A 21976-nucleotide genomic window follows, 5' to 3' on the forward strand; every position below is an offset into this window, starting at 1 on the left:
CCCACAAATTGGAGACAGGTTGATCTCTATTCCCCATAATGGAGATGGAGGGGCTATCCTGTTTTATCCTATTTCACCTTAGAGAGCGAAGCAGGACCTAGTTAGTACTTTTCATGTGCTAAGAAGAATTAGCTAGTGTTGGTTATGACTATGATGATGATTAGTTGTTACTATTATGATGATGATGAGTTATGTGCTAGAATGTGTTAGAATGATGAGTTGTTATATGACTATGAGGAGGAGGAGGAGGACTTGTTATTATTATGATGATGAGTTCTTGTATAACTATGATGATGATGATGATGATGATGATTTCTTATTACTATGATGATGATGAGTTGTTATTATGACCATGAAGTGTTATTATATCATTGGGTGGAAGAAAACGGATTAGATTCAAGTGGACGGATCCAAAGTGAAGTTGTTTCGTCCTACTAATCCAACTTGGTCACTTTGGAACCATCCAGTTGAATCTAATTCGTGTTTCTTTCACCCACTGATATAGTAACTCAGCATGATCATAATGATATAACAATCTCTTAATTGCTATCGTATCAAAATTTGTATAATGATGTTTAAATATAGTATAAAACAAAAGAAATGAAATACGGACGAATATTAGTAGCGCTGGGTAACATCCCACACTACTAGTACTTAGCAGTAGTGCCAACCTAATCCCGCACTACTGATAACAGACTTAGCAGTAGCGTGGGTTCAGATAGGCGCTACTGCTAAAAGTTGGTTGTAGTGCCCTAGCAGTTGTGCGGGGCCCGGCGCTACTGCTAGGAAAATTCCCCGCGCTACTAATAGGTTTTCCCCAGTAGTGAAGAGGGCTCACAAATAACAAAAGCATACACGCGGTGCTGACCACTAACCAAAATACATGAATCTGACGGTGCTTCTCGATATGAGGGTTCTATCATAGATCTGAATCAATCGGCTAGCAGGAGATGCAGCCATAGGCCTAGTGAGCAGAACCATCATGACTAGGGATCTGTTGAGGGAGAAGATAGGATGACCATGAATAAACTTGACAACTGCCAAATTTTCCAAAATACGTGGAGGGCTCAAGCAACACAAATGATTACTAGGATATGTGCATCAATGTTCTCCCATGTGTTCCCATTGTTGGAGTTTGATGAGCCTGTCTGGCCGACACAGTTCCTAGAAATAATAGGTGGGAAGAGCATGCCTATGGTGAAATTTATTGACATCAATGTGACATACCGTCTAGGGCTGGTGGCGATGAATATAAGGTCACAAATTGAACCCAACCGGACAACGATGCAGCACAATAACCCATCTAGTAGGTCCGACAAGCCTGGGGTCTAAACAGGTAGTGTAGCATTGATAACCAAAAGTGTAGGGAATCTATTGTAGCCTTTTTGATAAGTAAGAGTGTCGAACCAACGAGGTTCTAAAGGTAGGGTAAGTATTCTCTCAAGTTTTATCAACCACTAATACCACTCTTTGCACACCGAATGTTTGCTTTATCTAGAAACGAGAAATGAATCTACTTTCCCGGTATGAAATGATAACTTTGCAAGATAACAAAGAATGTCAAAATAGAAGTTAGTTGCTGATTTGTAAAAGAACAAAAAAAAAATAAAGGATTGTCCCTAGGCATTTGGATATGAAACTAACGTGATAATCATCTATTGCAGTTTTTTAAATGGGACAGGCCTACGCTAACCTCTAGCAATATCCATTGACCACAAGTACTTATGCTTGGAAATCTAGCAGCCACCCACAATTACCAAAGATTCATTAAGTTAAACCCAACCATAGCACTAAGATCTAGGGTCCCCTTTAATCCCATATGCAACAACTCACGAACTAGTGTTTTTGTTTCAGTCACTTCGGCAACCCATCATTAGAAAAGAAATCACATATTGCAACACCCTACAGTGGGGATCCCACACGAGTGCACAAACGATGAGCAACATAGGACAATACCATAACATACAGCTCAAACCAATCGTAGCATAATAGAGCTGCAACACATCATTGTGTAATAATATATGTCATCAAACACCATGTTCAAGTAGGGATTACAACAGGTTGAGGGATATTACTCCGCTACATAGAGAGGGAGAAAAATGTTGATGACGACGACGAAGTTGATGGAGACGATTGCTGCGATGGTGATTCTCCCGGTGGCCCTAACGGCTCTTTGGTGCCATCGGCAGAGAGGGGAGTGTGGCCTGCTCTTGCTTCTTCTTCCTTCGCCTCCACCCTAGATGGGAGAAGGTTTCCCCCTTCGTTCCTTGGCCTCCATGACTCCCGGGGGGTGGGAGCCACTCTAAGATTGGGTTTGTCTTCTCTTGTTACTCTATGTGTCGGTAGTGTCTGAGGCTGATCACCGGTTCTCAAATATTCATAAATATGATTGGGATGAAATTTTAAGGAGAATTGTTTACATAAATTAGCTTTCTTGCAGCGAAAAATAGCTCCAACCGACATCCATAACCCCCACACATGTCCCTCGTGTGGGTGGGGCTAGTCAATATTAACGCCCCAAGGCCATGTGTCATCCACGTACACCTCCTTACGATGCTTCCATCGCAAAAAATCTGATATTTTCCATTCAAAATTCAAAAAAAATTAGTTCATTCTGGCTTCATGAAGTTTTTACCTAAAACCCCCAAAACAATAGAAAATAGGAATTAATGGGGTGTGCATCCAACTAGCTTGCTCATGAATACCTTGAGCATTTTGAGTAGGGATTGTCATGCAAAGCATCCACCAGAGTTGTAAGTGTATGAAAGTTCTCCAAATAAACTAATGGGGTGTGCATCCAACTACCTTGCTCATGAATACCTTGAGCATTTTGAGGAAGCTCATTATCGGAATATGCAAGCCAAGTTCTATATTGTATACATCCCCACTAGTATGAAAATAAAACACATGAAAACTCTCTATATGAAGTACATGGTTCTACTTTGAATCAAAAGTGTGTATAAGGGATAGTAGTGTGCTCCCTCTCTCTTTATTCTCTTTTTTTGTTGGGATCTTTTTAGCCTCTTTTTTCTTGGGCTCTTTTTGGCACTTCTTTTATCCTCATAGGCAAAGGCCCATTCATAGAAAATATGATGACTACAAAATGAATGCTTCTCACAGTGTAATAGTATGTGCAATGATCTAGCATATCAAAGATATCAAAGAAATAGACAAGCCATGAAAACATCATGTCATCGATCTTACTATAATACAAGGCTATATGACAATGAAAAATACAAGTCATCTAAAAACAGTGATAGAAATTGCATGGAAATATATCTTGGAATGGCTATGGAAATGCCATAATAGGTAGGTTTGGTGGCTGTTTTGAGGAGATAGGTCTTTTATGTGTAGGAGAACAAGTGGAAGTTCTCCCACGGGATTTGGATGCACCGGCGAAGTATGCACCATTGTCTCGATGTGAGAGTGAGCAATGTACGGTATCGAAGAGGCTAGCAAAATATGCACAGGTGGAAGAGCATAGAAGACCGCAACTCATAATATAACCCAAAACACCTTACTGATGCTTTATAATCTACACTAGGTTACCATCGGATCGATTAATCCAAGGGGTGAGTTTGACGAACTAAGGCTCTCTAGGCTTTCTAACACCTGATACCAAGGTTGTTATTTATAATGTCCTTCAACTTAGATCCCTTAAAACCAGTTCCACTTCAACGATGACAAGTATTGACGTGTATGCCTCTCCACTACTTTACTCACACAGTATCTCAATTTTTTGCAACGAATCCGGTTATCAAGTTCAATGATCTACAAGTTCATGCAATTTTTTATTTATACCACCAGTACATATCTGTCACTTTTAATACCCACATATTAAACCATGACAATGACAAATACTATTCAAATCTCCAAAAAGATATAAGTGAAGCAAGAGGGTTCTAGTCCTTTCTACAAAAGCCACAACAATGCTCTAACAAATAGTATAACTGAAGCAAAAGAGAGTTCTACAAATAGAAGTACCCTAAGTGTAGAGAAATAAGCATCCAAACTTAAAAAGATATAAGTGAAGCACACAAAGCATTCTCTAAAGCCATAGTCAAAGGATATAAGTGAAGTGCATAGTGCATTCTATAATTCAATGGAGTACCATAAAGAAACATCCCAACCAGCATGGTATTTTTAATTAAAAAAGCATCATATGAACAAAGAAAAATATAGGCTCAACCAAGACATACCAGTAGTTGCTGAAAAAGATGAAGGGGATGCCGGTACATCACCATGCTTGGAACATGCATGAAGGAAATATCAAAAATTTGAGATTTCCTTACAATGATATTTGTAAATCCTTCAACTTTTTTGTAAAATGAACTTAAAGATCAACTACTTTCATCTCAATTTTCCACGAGAAAACAAGAAAAAAGAGTAGTTCTTTACCTTCTTCTATGCTCACAAGTGATGGTATAGTGGTGGAGACCTGTGCTACCTTCTGCGATGCTAGTTACGGTAAGATGTGACCATTGGAGACAGTGGGATACTTTGCTCCCTCACTATTCACTTTACTCGGTCCAGATCTAGGCGGAATCGGGACTTTAGGCCTATGGTGGCTTGAGATCTAGAGACAACTATGCTCCTGACCTGTGACTCTAGATGTGGATGGAAGCAGAAGTACTAGCCACATAATAGCTCCTTTTGGTGTGATTACCTTTCGTGACTCACTAAACTATGCCTTTGCTTAACTCAGTGAGGCATCAGAGTATCTCACCTGACAGAATAATTTAGAGGCGCCAAACCCAGAAAATACACAGGAGCTCCTGCGTGCTCCACACCCCTATACGAAAAATTATCGTAAAAAATACCCAAAAAATCAATAAAATCTGAAATTTGGGCATATCAAACCTGGGTTCCCAACCTACACCCGTGTGAAATTTCATGAAAACGTTCCCAAAAACGTATCCATGGCGAAGGAAATACTTTTTGAATAAAAATCTACCCAAACAGTTTTTTTATACATAGGAAATTTTTGTCCTTTTCGCCACGAATACGTTTCCTGGTATTTTTTCATGAAATTTCACACGTGATTAGATCGGGAACCCACATTTGATATCCCAAAATACCAGATTTTTTTCAAATTTCTAGGTACTTTTTTGAATGAATTGTTCGTATAGGGGTGCGGAGCACCCGAGTGCTCCAAATCCTCATCCCCACAAACCCCCTAAATTATGCAACTACTCTAAAGCATCGAATCCACAATGCAGTAAAACAAGGAGTAATGCTAGACTCGTGGGGTTTACAGGGGATTTACAGGGTGGTTAGAATTTAATTGGCTGAGATTTAATTAAGCAAGGTGGGCCCACCAGTGAAATTTGGGGGGGGGGGGGCTTTGTTGGGCCTGGCGGAGTGGCCTAGTTTACCAGTGCGTGGGCCGGGGGGCCCAGCGGGTGACCCGCCCGTTTCTTTGCTAGTGGGGGAGCAGGGGCGCAGGGGCGTTCCCCAGTGCTTGGGCCTCGCCTTCCTGGCACGTTGGCCTTGTGCATGCCTGTGATTAGGCCCGGGCCCAGTGCAGTGGTGGATGAGCGGCTGCCCCTCCCCTTTATAAGTGGATGTGGTTGCCAAAGCGTGCCCTAGATCTGACGCTAGGGTTTCCTGCATCCTCCTCGCAAGTGCGGCGATTCGGGCATCGTGCTCGTCGCCTGCTCTGCTCCGCCCCCTCCCCCTCTCACCTGCTCGTTCGCGACCGCGGTGCGGATGGGATCCCGCCGCATGGAGAAGCCCCCCATGTCGCCTCCGATCCCGGCGGCTGAGCGCCAGTGGGAGAAAGATCTACGGGCGAAGGCTCTATCCAAGATGCCGGCGCCCCCCGTGGAGGAGGGGGGCTGGGGGCCGCCGCCTCCTTGGTGGCTTGCAGAGCAAGAAAGGAAGAAGAAGGAGGAGCGCGAGCGCAAGAAGAAGAAGAAGGAGGAGTATCGGCGTCGGGGTTTGGAGCAGAAGAAGGAGCTCAAGAGGAAGGAGTCCCAGATTCCTCCGAGCGGCGAACGGATCGGGGATCCTTTAGCCAAAAAGCAGAAGCACAAGGGGGGGGGGGGGCTCGGCGCAGTTCGCTCTGGTGGCCGGGCCGTCGGCTTCGAAGGGTTCGGCCGATGCCCCAATCCCAGTGGAGGAGTCCGACGGGCCGGAGTGCTTCAAGTGTGGCTGGGTGGGCCATTATCAGAACATGTGCCACTTCAAACCCCTCTGCGTCGTGTGCCACGAGGAGGGGCATGCGTCGGCGTACTGCCCCACGCGGGGGCGGCCTCTGACGCTCTAGATCATGTGCAACGCCATCCCCGGTGAGGGTTTCTTCTACTTGCCTTTCATGGAGACGGAGGGCGAGGAGATGCGCGCCCCACTGGTGGCGGACGCTGCGGTCATCTCGGCGTCGCTGGGCATGCTGTCTGTCCCCATCTTGGAGGCAGAACTCCCCCACCTCTTCGAGTGGGAGTGGGACTGGCAGGTGACGGCGATCGGTGACAACATGTTCTCGGTCGTCTTCCCCAACAAGGCCATGCTGCGGATGGCGACTCGCAGTGGCAAGCTGTACCTCTCCCTCAACAACATCATGGCGGAAATCAAGGAATCTCTCCCGGAGGAGCCCAAGGCCGAGATCATGCCGGATGTGTGGGTCAAGTTGTGGGTTGTGCCGCCCAAGCACCGCCGCGTGGATCGCCTCATGGCTGGGACCGTGATGATTGGGCGCCCCATGGAGATGGACAAGGCGTCGCTGGTGGGACTCGGTCCGGTGTGGATGTGTTTCACATGTCGCTCCCCAGCTAAGCTTCGTGGGTACGTTTAGCTGTGGTTCAACAATGAGGGCTACACCATTCGGTTGGAGGCCGAGGCGGACGGTATGCAGGGTGCTGCGCCCCCTCCCCCTCCCCCTCCTGGTAAGGGACCGGATGGTAAGGATAAGGATCGTGACACGAGCATGGGTGATGACTCAATCGATACAGCGACTTGGGACAAACTAGGTATCAAGGACAAGGATTCCGAGGCCGCGGCTCCGGCTGGGGGGGCTGCGAAGGACCAAGAGGAGCGTCAAGTGGTAGTGGGTAGCAACGAAACGGGCTTCAAACAATATGGCTCCAACATGTCGCTCGGCCTCGAAATCGACAAGGGCGTCTTGGCCCCCTGTGACTCGGAGGGCGCTCGATGCTCGTCTCCCCGGTGGTTGCAGAGGTGGGTGGGGTGCGCGCGTTCGGGACGCGCTCACCTATGCCTGCGATCGGCCTCGATGGCAGCGGGACGTGGATCCACAAGAAGACGGCGGGCCGCAAGACTCCCCCGGTGGCACCGGCGAGCCCTCCATTGGTCCGTGCGGGCACGCCTGCCTCGCACTGGCCGGTGGTGATGGTGCTGGCCTCTCCTGGGGGTCCGGCTGGCGGAAACTCGACGACCGTCCCCCCTCCTCCCTCATATGTGCTTCGGGCGGAGGTGACCAAGACAGTGCCCATATCCACGGCCAAGCGCTCCAAGGCGATGGGGGCAACTCCGGCGTCGCAGGAGAGGGCCAGCTCGCGCTCAAAAGGCGCCAAGGGCAACCTTCCAGCGCTGCAACGCGCCCAACTCCTGGTGGCCTAGAAGAACATGGAAATCGAAGGTAATCCCTTGCCTCGTTTTACGATTTTCGACGATTATTCTGATGAGTGTTTAGCGGGTATTTTAGAGGACAGTGGCATTGATATGTCCGATGTGGTGAAGCTCGCGAACTTCTATCTCTCATTCTCTGGAAGGAAATTGTGCAGGCCGCGCTCGCTCAGGCAGTGGCGGCCTACGCTGCGCCAGCAGCAAAGGAAGCAGGGGCTTCTCTATTGACCGTTGTGCGGCCCGATCAGGAGGACACAGCAGCAGGGGTTGCGCCGTCCCCCTCAACCTGTTGTCCTGTCAAGACACGGCGTGTGGCCAAAGAGGTTACCGCTCGCAGTATCCGCCTCCGCAACCGCATTATATAATGTGTTTCATCTTCTGGAACATTCGAGGCTTCGGCCACGCTGGGAGGTGAGCCAATTTGAAAGATTTCATACGTGAAGAGGGGATCGACGTAGTTGGCTTGCAGGAAACCATCAAGGCTGATTTTCCCACTGGGACCTGTTAGCTGTCGACCCGCTCGAACATTTTGCGTGGCAATGGGTGCCTGCGGTGGGACACTCAGGGGGCCTACTTCTTGGCATTAACCAAGTTTGCTGCGAGGTGGTGTCGTGGGATGCCGGTAGATTCTTCTTGTCGGCACACGTGCGCCACCGCGCGACCCTTCGCGAGTGGGAGGTTATTGTGGTTTATGGCCCGGCCGACCACTCGCACTCGCAAGAGTTTTTGGGTGAACTACAGGAGAAGGTTGCGACCTTGGGTGTGCGTAACTTGCCACTGCTAGTGGGTGGCGATTTCAACTTAATCCGTTCGGGAGCGGATAAGAACAACGGGATCATTAACTGGACAAGGGTGTCCTTGTTTAATAATGCGATAGCATCTATGGCCCTTAGGGAAGTGGCTCGCATGGGCGCACGCTACACCTGGACCAACAAGCAGCTAACGTCGGTGCGGTCTGTGCTAGACCGGGTTTTCATGTCCGCGGAGTGGGAAATGCTATTTCCCATGTGCTCCCTACACGCTGAAACGAGGATCGGGTCGGATCACATCCCCTTAATCCTTTCCTCAGGGGAGGAAAGGTTAAAACGTAGCCCTCGTTTTTTCTTTGAAACCACATGGTTGGAGTCTTCGGATTTTGAGCAAATGGCCAGGATCGGGCACACGCGCGGGCCAATGGAGTTTTGGATTGCCGCAGGGGCGGGAATGCGTGCGGCTCTCAAAGGTTGGGGGCCAACCAGGGACGCGGGGATAACCTGCTCCGAACGCATTTGGCCGCGGACCTGGCTCGTATGGACGCGTTTGCGGATGCGCTGGGTTTCTCGGAGCAAGACTGGGCTGAGCGCTATGCGTTAGAAGCCCAGGTTGAGTCCCTCCTTAGAGCAGAGGAGGAGTACTGGCGTAGACGCGGTGGTATCAAGTGGACGCTCAAGGGCAATTCGAACACTAAGTATTTTCATGCATACGCTAACGACAGACGCCGTAAGTGCGCCATCCTGAGACTGCAATCCGAGCAGGGGCTCCTTTTGCGCCAATAGGACATCGTCCTTCACATTTACGATTTCTACATCCAACTGATGGGCTCCAGGGAGGAGTCCTGCGCTCGGCTGCGGGCGGACGTTTGGGATCCTGAGTTGCGGGTCACGGACGAGGAAAATGAGGGCCTAGGGCTGGCCTTCCTCCCCCAGGAGATTGATGTGGCGGCTCTTGGGATGAAATCGGACACCGCCCCTGGTCCGAATGGGTGGCCGGTGGCGATGTTTAAACGGTTTTGGCAAGTGCTTAAAGGGCCAATTTTCAACGTATGTAATGGGTTCATGCGTGGTCATGTAGATATATCTCGCCTGAACTTTGGGGTTCCCTCTCTGATCCCCAAAGTACAGGGTGCGGACTGTATTAGACTTTTTAGACCCATAGCGCTTATTAACGTCCCGTTTAAAATTTGCTCTAAGGCTTGTTCTACGCGCTTGCCTCCAATAGCTCATTGTATTATTAGTAGGAACCAGTCGGCTTTTATTCGTGGTCGCAACAGTTTGGAGGGGCCGTTGGCCCTCCAAGAGATCATTCACTCGCTCAAACACACTCGACAGCCTGCCATTCTTTTGAAATTGGATTTTGAGAAGGCGTACGACCGAGTGAACTGGGAGTTTCTCCGACAAGTCCTCCTGGACCAAGGATTTTCGTCGGTGTGGGTTCATCGCATGATGCAATTGGTCTCGGGGGGCAAGCGATTGCGGTGAATGGAGAAGTAGGGAACTTCCTCCGCAACAAGCGTGGGCTGCGTCAAGGGGACCCAGCCTCGCCGTTGCTCTTTAATTTTGTGGCGGACGCCCTGGGCGCCATGCTAGACAAAGCTCGTATTGCTGGCCACATCAGGGGAGTGGTTGGCAATCTGATCCCACGAGGTGTGTCACATCTACAGTACACGGATGACACACTCCTTTTTGAGCCGGACTTAGACAGTATCGCAACGGTTAAGGCCATTCTTCTGTGCTTTGAGCTTATGTCTGGGCTAAAAATAAACTTCCGCAAATGTGAAGTGGTGTCCATAGGGATGGACGCGGCCGAAAGTCTGCGGGTAGCCAGTTTGCTTAATTGCAAACTTGGGGAATTTCCGTTCACCTACCTTGGCCTCCCGATCGCAGAGAAGAAATGCTCGATTGCCGATTGGGAACCTCTCAGCACTAAGGTGGCGGGCCGGGTTTGCCCGTGGAGAGGTCAATTTATGTCTTCAGGGGCTAGACTTATCTTAACTAATTCCAGCCTCTCGTCCTTGCATATGTTTGCCATGGGGCTGTTCTTGCTGGCTGATGGGGTCCACACCAAAATGGACACTCCACGGGCCCGTTTCTTTTGGGAAGGAGCGGGACCGAAACGTAAATACCATATGGTTAAGTGGCAGGCCGTATGTAGACCTAAAGCCCGGGGGGCCTTGGGATCATCAACTCTAAGTTGATGAACATTGCACTCATGTGCAAATGGATCTGGAAGCTGTCTCAGGGCGAGACCGGCCTCTGGATGGACCTCCTACGTGCCAAATACTTCCCTGATGGGAATTTCTTTGAGGCAGCATCCCATGGGTCTCCTTTCTGGAACTCCATCCAATCCCTAAAACCGTTCTTCGCCAGGGGCGCGAACTTCTCGGTTAATAATGGTCGCTCCACGCGTTTCTGGCACGACGTTTGGATGGGCCAACAACCTCTTTGGTCGGAGTTTGGCCAACTTTACTCCATCACTGTCGAGCCCAACCAACTGGTTGCTTCGGCTCTAAGTTCCTCCCCGCCTCCTATCTACTTCAGAAGGGACCTCTCGGGGCCGGAGATGGAGGATTGGGAACGCCTACGGGCTAAGATAGCGGACGTGCGCTTGTCGAACACCGCGGATATGGTCTCCTCGACTTTCGGGCTCTGGCAAGTTCACGGTCAATTCCCTTTATAGAGAGCTGTCCCGCGGCCATGTCCCTATGGCTGCCATGGGGCATTGGAAGGCTCGAATTCCTCTCAAGGTCAAGGTTTTCCTATGGCAACTTTGCCAAGATCGCCTCCCTACTTCTATCAATATAGCCAAGCGCAATGGCCCGGCCTCCGCGCCCTGTGCTTTGTGTGATATCCCGGAAGATGCTGATCACGTGTTCTTTCGGTGCTCTTTGGCACGCTTTGCCTGGAGTGCGGTTCGCGAGGCTGCGGGTGTGGATTGGGATCCATGCTCGTGCTCCGAGCTCGTGTGTCATCTTTGTCCTTGGTCCAGGGTTCTTCGCGCCGGGTCATGTGGACATGTGTGGCGGCCATGTTATGGGCTTTATGGCATATTCATAACAAGTTTACTATTGAGGGAGTGTTCCCCTCTCACCCCGCTGACGTTATCTACAAATGCATCTTGTTCTTGCAGCAATGGGCCCCGCTGGGAAGACAACAGGACTCTGATCTCCATCGTCATGCTCTTGCACGCCTTCGCTCCGTCTACTCGGCGTCTCGAGCCCCGTCACCCTCTGCCGCTGCCTCATAGGGATGGGTAGCCCCTTTTGGAAGTGTTTCCTCCGAGCCTGCGTGCTCTTATGTTGGCTGGATATGCCATGTAATGCACTTTATTCCTTCGCCAGTTCCTTTTGTGGTGTGTCTGGACCCCGGAAGACTAGTTTGGTTGTGGTTGTTGGTTATTTGATTGTGCACGCTGCCTATGTTGAGGGCTTTATTAATTTAAAGCCGGACGTCCCTGATGTCTATGTTCTAAAAAAAATTAAGGAGGGAGGGGAAAGACAAAATGCCACAGGATCTGCACAAGCCGAGCACTTCCGCCATCGAAATAACGTTAAAACACAACAAACTCGAGCAGAAGCTCACTCCTGACATGCGGATCAAATCTACACGTAGGAAAGGATTGCCACATTACCCCCCACGAATACGCCATGATGCGTGCTTGAAGAGTGAGCGGAGCAGTTTCCAGACGATGAGACTAGGCGTCGGTAATTATCGCCCTCGCCCCCAGGCTTTCTTCACCCGCATGTGCACCTCTGATGATCCCCTGGCGCACCTCGCCTGGGCGAGCCGCATCACACAACTTTGCTCAATCTCATCGCGCACTCAGGTGCCTGGACCCGAATCCCGCACATACTATCGATCCCATCGCCCGCTCGAGCCATCGACAGGACCTGGATCCTGTGCCACCGATCGATCCCACCACGGGCGTTCGTAGGCTGGATCCGGATCCCACCACTACTCAGAAAGAGCTTATAGGTGGAGACATTTTACAGTACATCAACTCAATTTCGACCGTTTATTTCTGGGATTCAACGGTCCAGATGAGCCTATACTACTACTGATTTCCGGTAGTATATTTAGTAATCAGGGGCGTTTTGAGTAGTTCATGATTATTCATCATGCAGACGACATATTCACCTGCAGAACAAATCGATGATAGAGCTGAAATTTCACGTAGTAATTTCCCGTGGTCTCACATCCAGGCCGCCCTGCGCAGGAGCCCCGGTCCTGGCCCAGGCCTAACCGGCCGTCGCCGGCGCCGAGATGCCCCGCATTTCTTGCTCCCCTCTAGTGTGCGCGATCGAAGGCGAGCTGTCGCTCCGGCCGCATACCGTCGCCGTCGACCTGACGAGTTCGTCAAAAATACGTGCCCGCTCCACCCTAGTGAAAAAGCTTTACGAGCACTGCAGAAAGAGCGTCGAGATCATGACATCAGTTGAAAGCTGAGCTGACCATGCCCATGACGCCGACCTTGTTCAGCCCGTCCGCATGACTCGTAGACACTTGAACGGGACGCCATATCATGGCAAGCACTCCATTGAACTCTCGTCTTACATTCTGCCATGTGCATTCTTTTCCCAAGCAGCTATCCAATTAAGTTGCTATATGCTACAGTGCCAGTTCCTGCTGCGATTTTTGGCAGCATCGAGATGGCGGTCCGCTGGGAGGAGTGCAAGCGGCGTTGGGGTGGCGGAGCTCCTGAGGGCAGCGGCCTGCAGGCAACGTCGGGACAGCCGAGATCCTGGGCCGGCGACGTGCAGCTTCTGCTAGTTTGCTATCGTCGGGATGGCGGAGATTGGGGACGGTGGCATGCAGGTGCATCGGCTGTTATTAATTAGCGGAAACATAAAATTACCAACATGTCCTTGAGCCAAAATCTGATTGACTCATGTTAACCATTGGATTAACTTAATACTACACGTTATATTGAGTAGTATGATGTACCGTAAAATATCTCTATAGGTGAACCAAAATGAGTGCCGGGCGGGGCGGGGCACCCGCCACAACTATTTTTGGAAACAAGCGGTGGGGGTAGCAAAAGAAGCCCGCCACAGCTAAGAGCCGATATGGAGTTGGCCGGTTGGTGACTTTCATTGCAGTTTTCTTGTCTTCTTGTACAGTGAACAGAAATTAGTGCCAAAGTTTTGACGAAATGTTGATTCACTTTCATTTTGTCGAATTTCTGGCACTTAATATGTCTCTTTTTGAGCATTCATCTTGCCAAAAAAATTTATTAACATGTAATTCTTATTTTACTCATTACGGATGCAATCTCCATGTTGCAGATAAAAGATAGCGAGATATACATGGTCTCGGAGTGAGGCTTTGACTTCCCAGCAGGATGAGCCAAGTTATGCTTACGGGTTGCACGAGGAGAGCGATCGTGCTGCAGATGGAGGGCTAGATGGGGAAGAAGATTCAGATGTTGTTGAAGAGGAACTACAAGATGGGGAAAGATATTCCCACGATGGTGCTAAAGAGGAAGTGCAAGATGGCCAACATTTGGGAGAAGAGTTGGATGGTTCTGAAGAGGAAGGATACCTCAATGGTGCACAAGCTTATTTGGAAATTCAGGCGCGAAAGCGTAGGTCAGGGAATAAGGTGCCTACAGGTACTTACATAGTAAAATGGATTAACAAAGAGGGGAGACCCGTTAGTCCGGTCAAGAACGCAACAAAATGGGGTAACGTCCTAGGTGCCATCGCCCGTGAAAACTATGGCGTCAATGTTAGATGCTTAAGGGGCCCTAAAAACAAGCATTGGTCAAACCTCCTCTTAGGAAAGATGATAGATATTTTCAAGTTCAGCGACCGAAACAATGCACTTGCAGAAATCCATGCCATGCACGTGTTCACTAAGGCCTTGAATAGTAATAGATACCGTGCAAACAAGCTACTGGATGACAGGTATGATTTAGAGGATATCAAAAAGCTATATCCTAGTACTACCGATGAGGAATGGGAGAAGATCCTTGATTGCCGAGACTCGTATGCATACAAACAGGACAAAGAGAAGTTTGCACAGCTCCAAAGCGAAATGGTAGGGAACCATAATCTAGGGACTCGTGGTTATGAAGGAAAGCAGCCGATCAGGGATAAGCATGATTCTATGTTTTCTTCACAAGGTCAACCGACACCCTTCAGTAATATCCTGGATCCGTGTGCCAAGAAATATTTTCGATTCCTAGCGCTGCTTCATAAAGAAACCATATTGTACTACTTCGAGGACCCTATGGTGGCGAAGGCGACCGAAAGAGCAGTACGTAATTAGCCTATACAACCACACTTTCCATATACTGCTCCCAAACATATATATATATATATATATATATACATATATATATATATATATATGTTTAGGAGCAGTTTCAAAATGATGTTAGTTTGTTCATGCAGGTAAATTTTAGCTAAAACACACCAAACTCTGAAGAGTTGCCGGATGCCTCAAGGTGGTCATCTGACCCAATTCTATACGCTCTCCAAAGGAAGAGAGAGCCCACACAAGGCCGTAAGCTCGGCGCCGGCAGTACTTTCTGGGATGCCTACTATCCCACCAAGAAAAGGATGACTAAGTCAGAAAAAGAAAGAAGGGACAGAGACAAAATAGTTCAGTTAGGCAATGAATGCTTAAAGGAAGTCTTACCTGATTTTCTGGCAGAGGTTCAAAAGCATATTCAGTCCAAAGGGTTAACAAATATGCCAAAAATGGTGGATACGCCACCGACCCTTGCTCCCAAAAGATCAGAAGTCCCTTGATCATTAATGCCATGCATGGTCATGGGGGGTCACTGGGGGAGTCCTGGATTAGGGGGTCCCCGGGCGTCCGGGCTATGTGACATGGGCCGAATTGATGGGCTGTGAATATACAAGATAGAAGGCCTTCCCCCGTGTCCGGATGGGACTCTCCTTTGCATGGATGGCAAGCTTGACGTTCGGATATGAAGATTCCTTTCTCTGTAAATTGACTCTATACAACCCTAGTCTCCTTCGGTGTCTATATAAACCAGAGGGTTTAGTTCGTAGCGGGAATCATAATCATACAGGCTAGACGTCTAGGGTATAGCTATTACGATTTCGAGGTAGATCAACTCTTGTAACCCGTATTACCTCCATCAAGAGGGCCCGAACCTGGGTAAACATTGTGTCCCTCGTCTCCTGTTACCATCGATCCTGAGACACAGTTCGGGACCCCCTACCCGAGATCCGCCGGTTTTGACACCGACAGTCACCACATTCGTTGGAAGAAGAAATTGCTTGCACTCTCCTAACTAGAGTGATTACTTGTGGCGACTTGTTGGAGGTTGCAAAAGCTAGACTCTGTATAGGAAATTTCATGCACAACAGCGAATTAGATGAGAATGTGCGGAAGCTTTCTTTGTTTAGGTTGTTCCCCCAATACACAACTTGATTCGGCCATAGAACATTATAGAAGAGGATGATGAGCCGCTACCCTTTTAGAATGCTTTACTGCTTCCGTCAAGTGGCCTGCAATGCATATCATAATGGAAAAGCCATCCCCAAATAGAACACCGCCCCCGACCATCCCCAGCATTTCGGCACCATCGCAATCTCCCAACATCCACGGCGGTGGACCGCCGCCTAGACGATCTCCTCTAGGTCTTTGCAACCTTGTATTCGCTAAGGATGTGTAGGAAGAGCACATGCTTGAAGAATCCCAAAATCCTAATTATGTTGCAGATGAGGAGACGCCGCTAGCCCATCCCAAGACGCAACCTTGCAAAAATGCCAAAGTTTACTCCAACAACACTGAAGAATGTGGTGGCGTAAGAAGCGGTGCCATGTCCACCCATTTCCGTCCAACCGGTGAAAAAAAGAAACACGCATATGAAGGCAACGGTGAACAAAAACTTTTGGCACTACACGTGCAAATGGTAGACCACCGGTAAAGAAGGCACCGAAGAAGTCCTTGGAATATGAACAATGTGTTGATAACCAAAAGGCACTTGTCTCTATCCCGGGTGAGAGAATGCTACCAGACAACGTGTATGAGCACTTGAGGCTTGAGGTAAAGATTCTACATGAAAAAATTGTGGAATTAGAGCTTGCTAATAATAAGCAAGGATCCATCGTTAACCCAACACACTACACTGCGGAGGTGCCAACGGGATATACTTTCTTTGAAAAATTCAGCGGGGACAAAATATATGTAGATTTCAAAGAGATCTTCTATATGTTCATATTCTATAGTCTTGAAACTTGCCTAATAGGGCTATTGGCGCCTTTTCAAGCCACTGACGTAAGAAGCAAGAATATTTACGATGTCGCCATAGCCGGCCCATATCTCATGAATGAGGAAAACCTAAAACATGTGGAAGGGAGGCGGCGCATGAAGAGTTACCTTCTGGATTTCATGCAACAGAACAAGCTTAAAAACTTCGTCCTCATGCCGTACCGACCCATGTCCATCCTTCTCTGGATTTATGCTTTCGCTTTTGTACCTTTTTCCTTCATATATGTTTTCATGTCTCAAAAAATTGTAACTTTTTCATGATCGCAGTATGTTTATTTTGTTTTGCGCAGCAACGATTGAGTTCTCCTAGTGCTAAGACCACAAAGGTGCAATTGTTACTTGCTGGATTCCATGAAGAGCCCGGGAAAAGACTGGTCCCTCCTGAAGGACCTTCTTGATGATTGACTTTTTGATTGTAATACTATAGGAGGTCACACGGTTGAAAAAAAACTACAAAGGAAGTGTAGGAAAATGATTGCCTTCAAATGGAACACTCTACCTTGTATGCAAAAACGGTCAACTAGTCTAATCTGTGGCTTCTACGTCTGCATTCGCATGGAAGTGTTAAATCAGCATGATAGAATCCTCAAATGGGGTCAAGAAGTACAAAATGATTCGTCCAAAGCTGGCTTAGTGCTCGAAGAACTACAAGTCAAGTTCGTGACTATCATAAACAAGGAGGTCCCCTCGTTGTCCGGCCTATTAACTCCAAGGAAGATGAGTCCAACCAACAAAAGAGCCTAACCTACCTTATTTAGCAGGCAAAACTGAAACCATGAATAAATATATAGGGTTCCCAAATATATATGGCGTCATGCACTATGTTGTTCAACTTGATCAACATACTATATTTGATGACCATGTATTTTGTGTAACTCGTTTATTCTTAATATACATCTTGTTCTTTATTTTCAGTTATTACCTCTAGTTTCATTCCTAATTTCCTCGCACTCAATTGATAATTGTCCCCTATTTGCATCAGCTAACAGGGCAGCGTTTTTTATTATAGTCTAGTGCAGCAATCGATGGCGGACATTAACAAGCGCCCTCCGCGCTTACTTCATACAGTACTGGGGAGCGAAGGGCCTTGCCCACCATTGGTAGGGCTGCTCGCAACTGCTACGAGATGGACTACACTGACGGACAAGTTGCGCCACTCGCCACTGTTAGGGCCTTACCAGTGGAGGGCGCACGCCCACCACCGATGCCCCTTTAGCAGTGGCGGGGTGGCTCAAAGAGGCTCGCTCGCCACTGCTGGGCTTTAGGCGCCCGCCACTGCTAGGCATACGCCTCCGGTCAATCCAATCGCGCACACCTCACATCGCCTTTGTCTGGATCCCTCTCCCTCTCCTCTGTATCCGCATTGCCTTTGGCTCTCTTCCTGTCCCGCATCGCTCTATCGGTCTATCTTTTTTAGGGCATGTCAAACGCTGGACTCTTCAGGGGGCACTTACAAAGAAAAAAAAACAAGTTCATAAATAAAGCTATATCTAAACCCCCTAGCTACCAATACTAGGCGCTAGCTTCATACTCTAATTACCATTTTTTTAGCAGAACCATACGCAGATTACGCTAATTACCAACCAGGGGAGCATGGTGCAGCCAGGAAAAGGGCCAAGCACCCGATGCAAGCCTTTGTGTTTCCGCGCTTACGCTGGGATTTGAGGTGCTAACTGTCAATCGGCCAGGAAATCAGTGGGAAATACTACTAGATCGTAGCGCCTGTCTAAGCGGCCATCATTGGACATGATCTCAGAAAAAATAAATTACAAGAGCGCACGAGCGCAACACCCTCTGCTTAGAAAAAATAAATTGGAAAAAGGCCCAATTTATCAGATTTCTTCGTTTCAGCCCGTGGGGTACTTTAGGGCGATTTCCTATTTGACGCATTCTGCTCGCTGCTTCGCACCGAGAACGACCAACCGACACGGGCAAGCCCATTTAGCAGCGAGACGAGCACCTCCGATAGCGGTTTTGGGAACGTTCTCCAAGATACCCAGCCGGTTTTTCCGATTTTGGGAACCTTCTGGAAGGTCCCTGATCGGTTTTTCTTTTTTGTTTTTATCCGTTATTTTTCTCTCCTTTTTCCATTTCTTTTTTCTTTTTCTTACCTTTTTCTTTTTTCCATTCTTCTTTTTCGATTCTTTTTCTTTCCCTTTTGTTCTTTTTCATCAAATGTTCGCTTTTTTTTCATTTTTAAGAAATGATCCTGTGTTGGAACTTATTACAGAAATTTTTCCAAAAAATAAAAATCGAATTTTAAATATTGTTCACTTCTTTTACAAAAATGTTCGAAAATTATAAAAAGTTATAATTTCAAACTATTGAAATATTTGAATCTTATGTTTTTGTTCACACATTCAGAAAATATGTGGGAATTTCAAAAAAATGTTCCCAATTTCGAAATTTGTTCACTAAATTCATAAACTGTTCATGTTTTCGAAAATTGAGAAAAAATGCGCAGAATTTGAAAAATGTTCGCATTTTGAAATTTTGTTCATCAATTCAAAAAATGATCTACAATCTTAAAAGATGGTCCAGCATTTCGAAATTTGTTCACATATTCTAAACATGTTCGCGTTTCCAAATTTTGTTCACAAATTCAAGGAATGTTCAGGGAATTTTTGACAAAAAAATTATTATTTTCACAGAAATTGTTTGTAATTTCAAAATATGTTTGCGTTTTGACATCGTTCTTAATGCCGAAAAATGTGCCTATTTTCATAAATGAATTCTTATTTTCAAAAAACGTTTGTGAATATCAAAAAATATTCCAGATTTTCAAAATGTGTTCACATATTCAAAAATTCTTTATGTTTTCAAATTTTGATCCCAAATTCAAAGAATATTCAGGGAATTTTTGGAGAATATTTTTTTAATAAGTTGTTCATAGTTTTGAAAATGTGTGTTTTCAAATGTTGTTCCTGTTTTTCAGAAAGTGTTTCTATTTCTTAAAAGATTGTTCGCAATTTCATAAACTCTTCTCATTTTTCTATTTTATTCCATTTTTCAAGAAATGTTTGAGAAACTCAAAAAATGTTCATGTTTTCATGAAATTTATGTGTTTTGAAAATTTTGTTTATAAATTTGAAAGCATTCGTTTTTCAAAAATATTTAAACTTTTTGCACCTGTATTTGCCTTGGAAGGAATATGTATTCCCATATTTCTTTTTTCCTAAACAGTTTACCTATCCATCTTACTTCCCCCAGTTTGAACTAACATTTTACCCTTTTTATTCTGAAGTGTCTCATCGCTATTATTACTTTCACTACAAGGAGGAATTCCACTGCAAGAAAAGTTTTCAACTAAAAGAAATACTCCCATGGGAAAATGTTTCTTTAGTGATTGATTTTTTATGATTTTTTACGCTGCCAAAGTGATACTTTATTGGTTACTTTCAGTTGTAAAGATGGTTAAAAACAGCTGAATCAGTTTGTAAACAGGCTATTCTATACTGTTTAGATACATTTTTATGTTTATTGACACGGTGCCCCATTGATATTTTATTGGTTAATGGCAGTTCTAAAGAAAGTTCAAACAGCAAAACAAGTTTGTAAAGAAGCTCTAACCTTTGGCAGCCTAACAACATATGCACGTCCGAGTAGACATATGAACAAGTGAATCTGGCTTCATTGATACGATCTCTTTGCAAGGTCCTCTTGAAATCGAGAAGAAGAACCACAAGCAAGGACCCTGCCGCCACCGTCAGCCACAGTAGCTTCGCCGGCAGCATCCTCTGTTGACAGCGGGAGGGAAAGACGGGAGGAGAGGGAAGGTTAGGCTGGGGTACGGTGGCGCTGCCCATGTCATCCAGAAGAGCAACGCGGGGGCAGCGTTTGTTTAGTCAGATCACCTATATTGACCATTTTGGACGAATCGCCCGTTTCCGATCGGCTGTTTGGTCAGATCTTATATCTTGACCATTGACCGGAATAAGTAGAATAGTATATGTAAATACTACTAATATTGTCCCGATCGTCTGTGTTTTAGTAATATCATTACTATGTACATGTTAAAACTAAGTACTTTTACATGCCTAAAAAGGTAATATTACAGAAGTAGCATGTGACAGGTGACAGAAGCTTAATACTACTAATTGAGGAAGTGGTATGTAGACCGAAATTTGGGGACTCCTCTATTGTTCACTGGTCAGGTGACAGAAGCTTAATAGGTGACGTGAGTAACAATGAGTGTATTACTACGTACCAGTGGCTAACGAGCTGGTGGTAGCCGCTGTCATGAGCCAGGACATGGGTCTTGGCGAGCTGCCACAGCCACGCTGCCGTCGCACCCCGGCGTAAAGACCTCACGCCACTGTGGCTTGGACGGCGACTCGGGCCTGGTAAGCTCGATGGCGATTGGCCGGAGCGTGCCGTCCTCGGTCAGGAAGAAGAACGTGCGCGACCCGTACAACATCGTGCCGTCAATCTTGCGCACCTCGTGTCACTAGTAGAAAGCAGGGTTTTGGTCCAAACTCGATCTACACATTAGCCCCGATTGCATTACGAACGGTCCAAGCTCGATCTACACATTAGTCCCGATTGCATTACGAACCAGGACTAATGTAAGCATTAGTTCCGATGAGCGGCCAGGGCACCGAGCAGGCATTAGTCCCGGTTTCAATGGGACCTTTAGTCCCGGCTGGAGACACCAACCGAGACTAAAGCCTCAGCTCCTTTAGTCCCATTTGGAGCCAACTCCTTTAGTTCCGGTTGGTGGCTCCAAGACCTTAGTCCCGGTTGAAGCCACTAACTGGGATTAAAGGGGTTCTTAAAGTTTCTTTTTCGTTTTTTCATTTGTTTTTAGTTTTTAATTTTAGTTTTATATTGCTTATATCTTTTAGGATATTTGATGTTTTTGAGTGATTCTTTTTGCATTAGATTCAAAATTTTGTCTAGTTACTGTTTGTGCCATTAGTTTTTAAATTTAAATGATTTAAATTTGAATTTGTTCAAATTTGGTTTGAACCCTAGATTGTGAATAACTTGAGTTTAAAAATAGTTTTAAATTTAATTCTTTTTGCTCCTAGTCATAGTAAGATTTATTTGGTTATTTTTAAAATAATTAAATTAGTATTTTAGTTAAAGCAGTACTGTTTTTCTTATATAGTTGTTTTAGTCCTTTAATTGTTGTTTTTAATTATTTTTAGTTAGTTCTTTCTGTAAATTTTAACATGTTGTAGTATGCTTCTGTTAGACAACAGTAGATAATTCTTTATAATTAATTAATATTAATTTTTCTACTGTTTTGTATTAATAGTTGTTTAGCCTGTAATAATAGTTGATAGAATTCATTTTACTATATTACAAAGTAATTATTTTTGTCACTTTAATTGAACGTGACTCTGGCTTGGTTAACCATAGTTGCGACTCTGGCTGGGGCAGTG

At 46.3% G+C, this 21976-nt stretch overlaps 1 pseudogene; it reads right to left on the reverse strand.

Moving 5' to 3' along the window:
- LOC147957146 (uncharacterized) overlaps positions 1 to 5741 on the reverse strand; it is a 94174-nt pseudogene extending 88433 nt beyond the window's left edge.
- Positions 5742 to 21976: the final 16235 nt, after the last annotated feature.

Source organism: Triticum urartu, chromosome 7A, assembly GCF_056163025.1.
Source record: "Triticum urartu cultivar PI428250 chromosome 7A, HENAU_Tu73, whole genome shotgun sequence".
Lineage (NCBI taxonomy): Eukaryota > Viridiplantae > Streptophyta > Magnoliopsida > Poales > Poaceae > Triticum > Triticum urartu.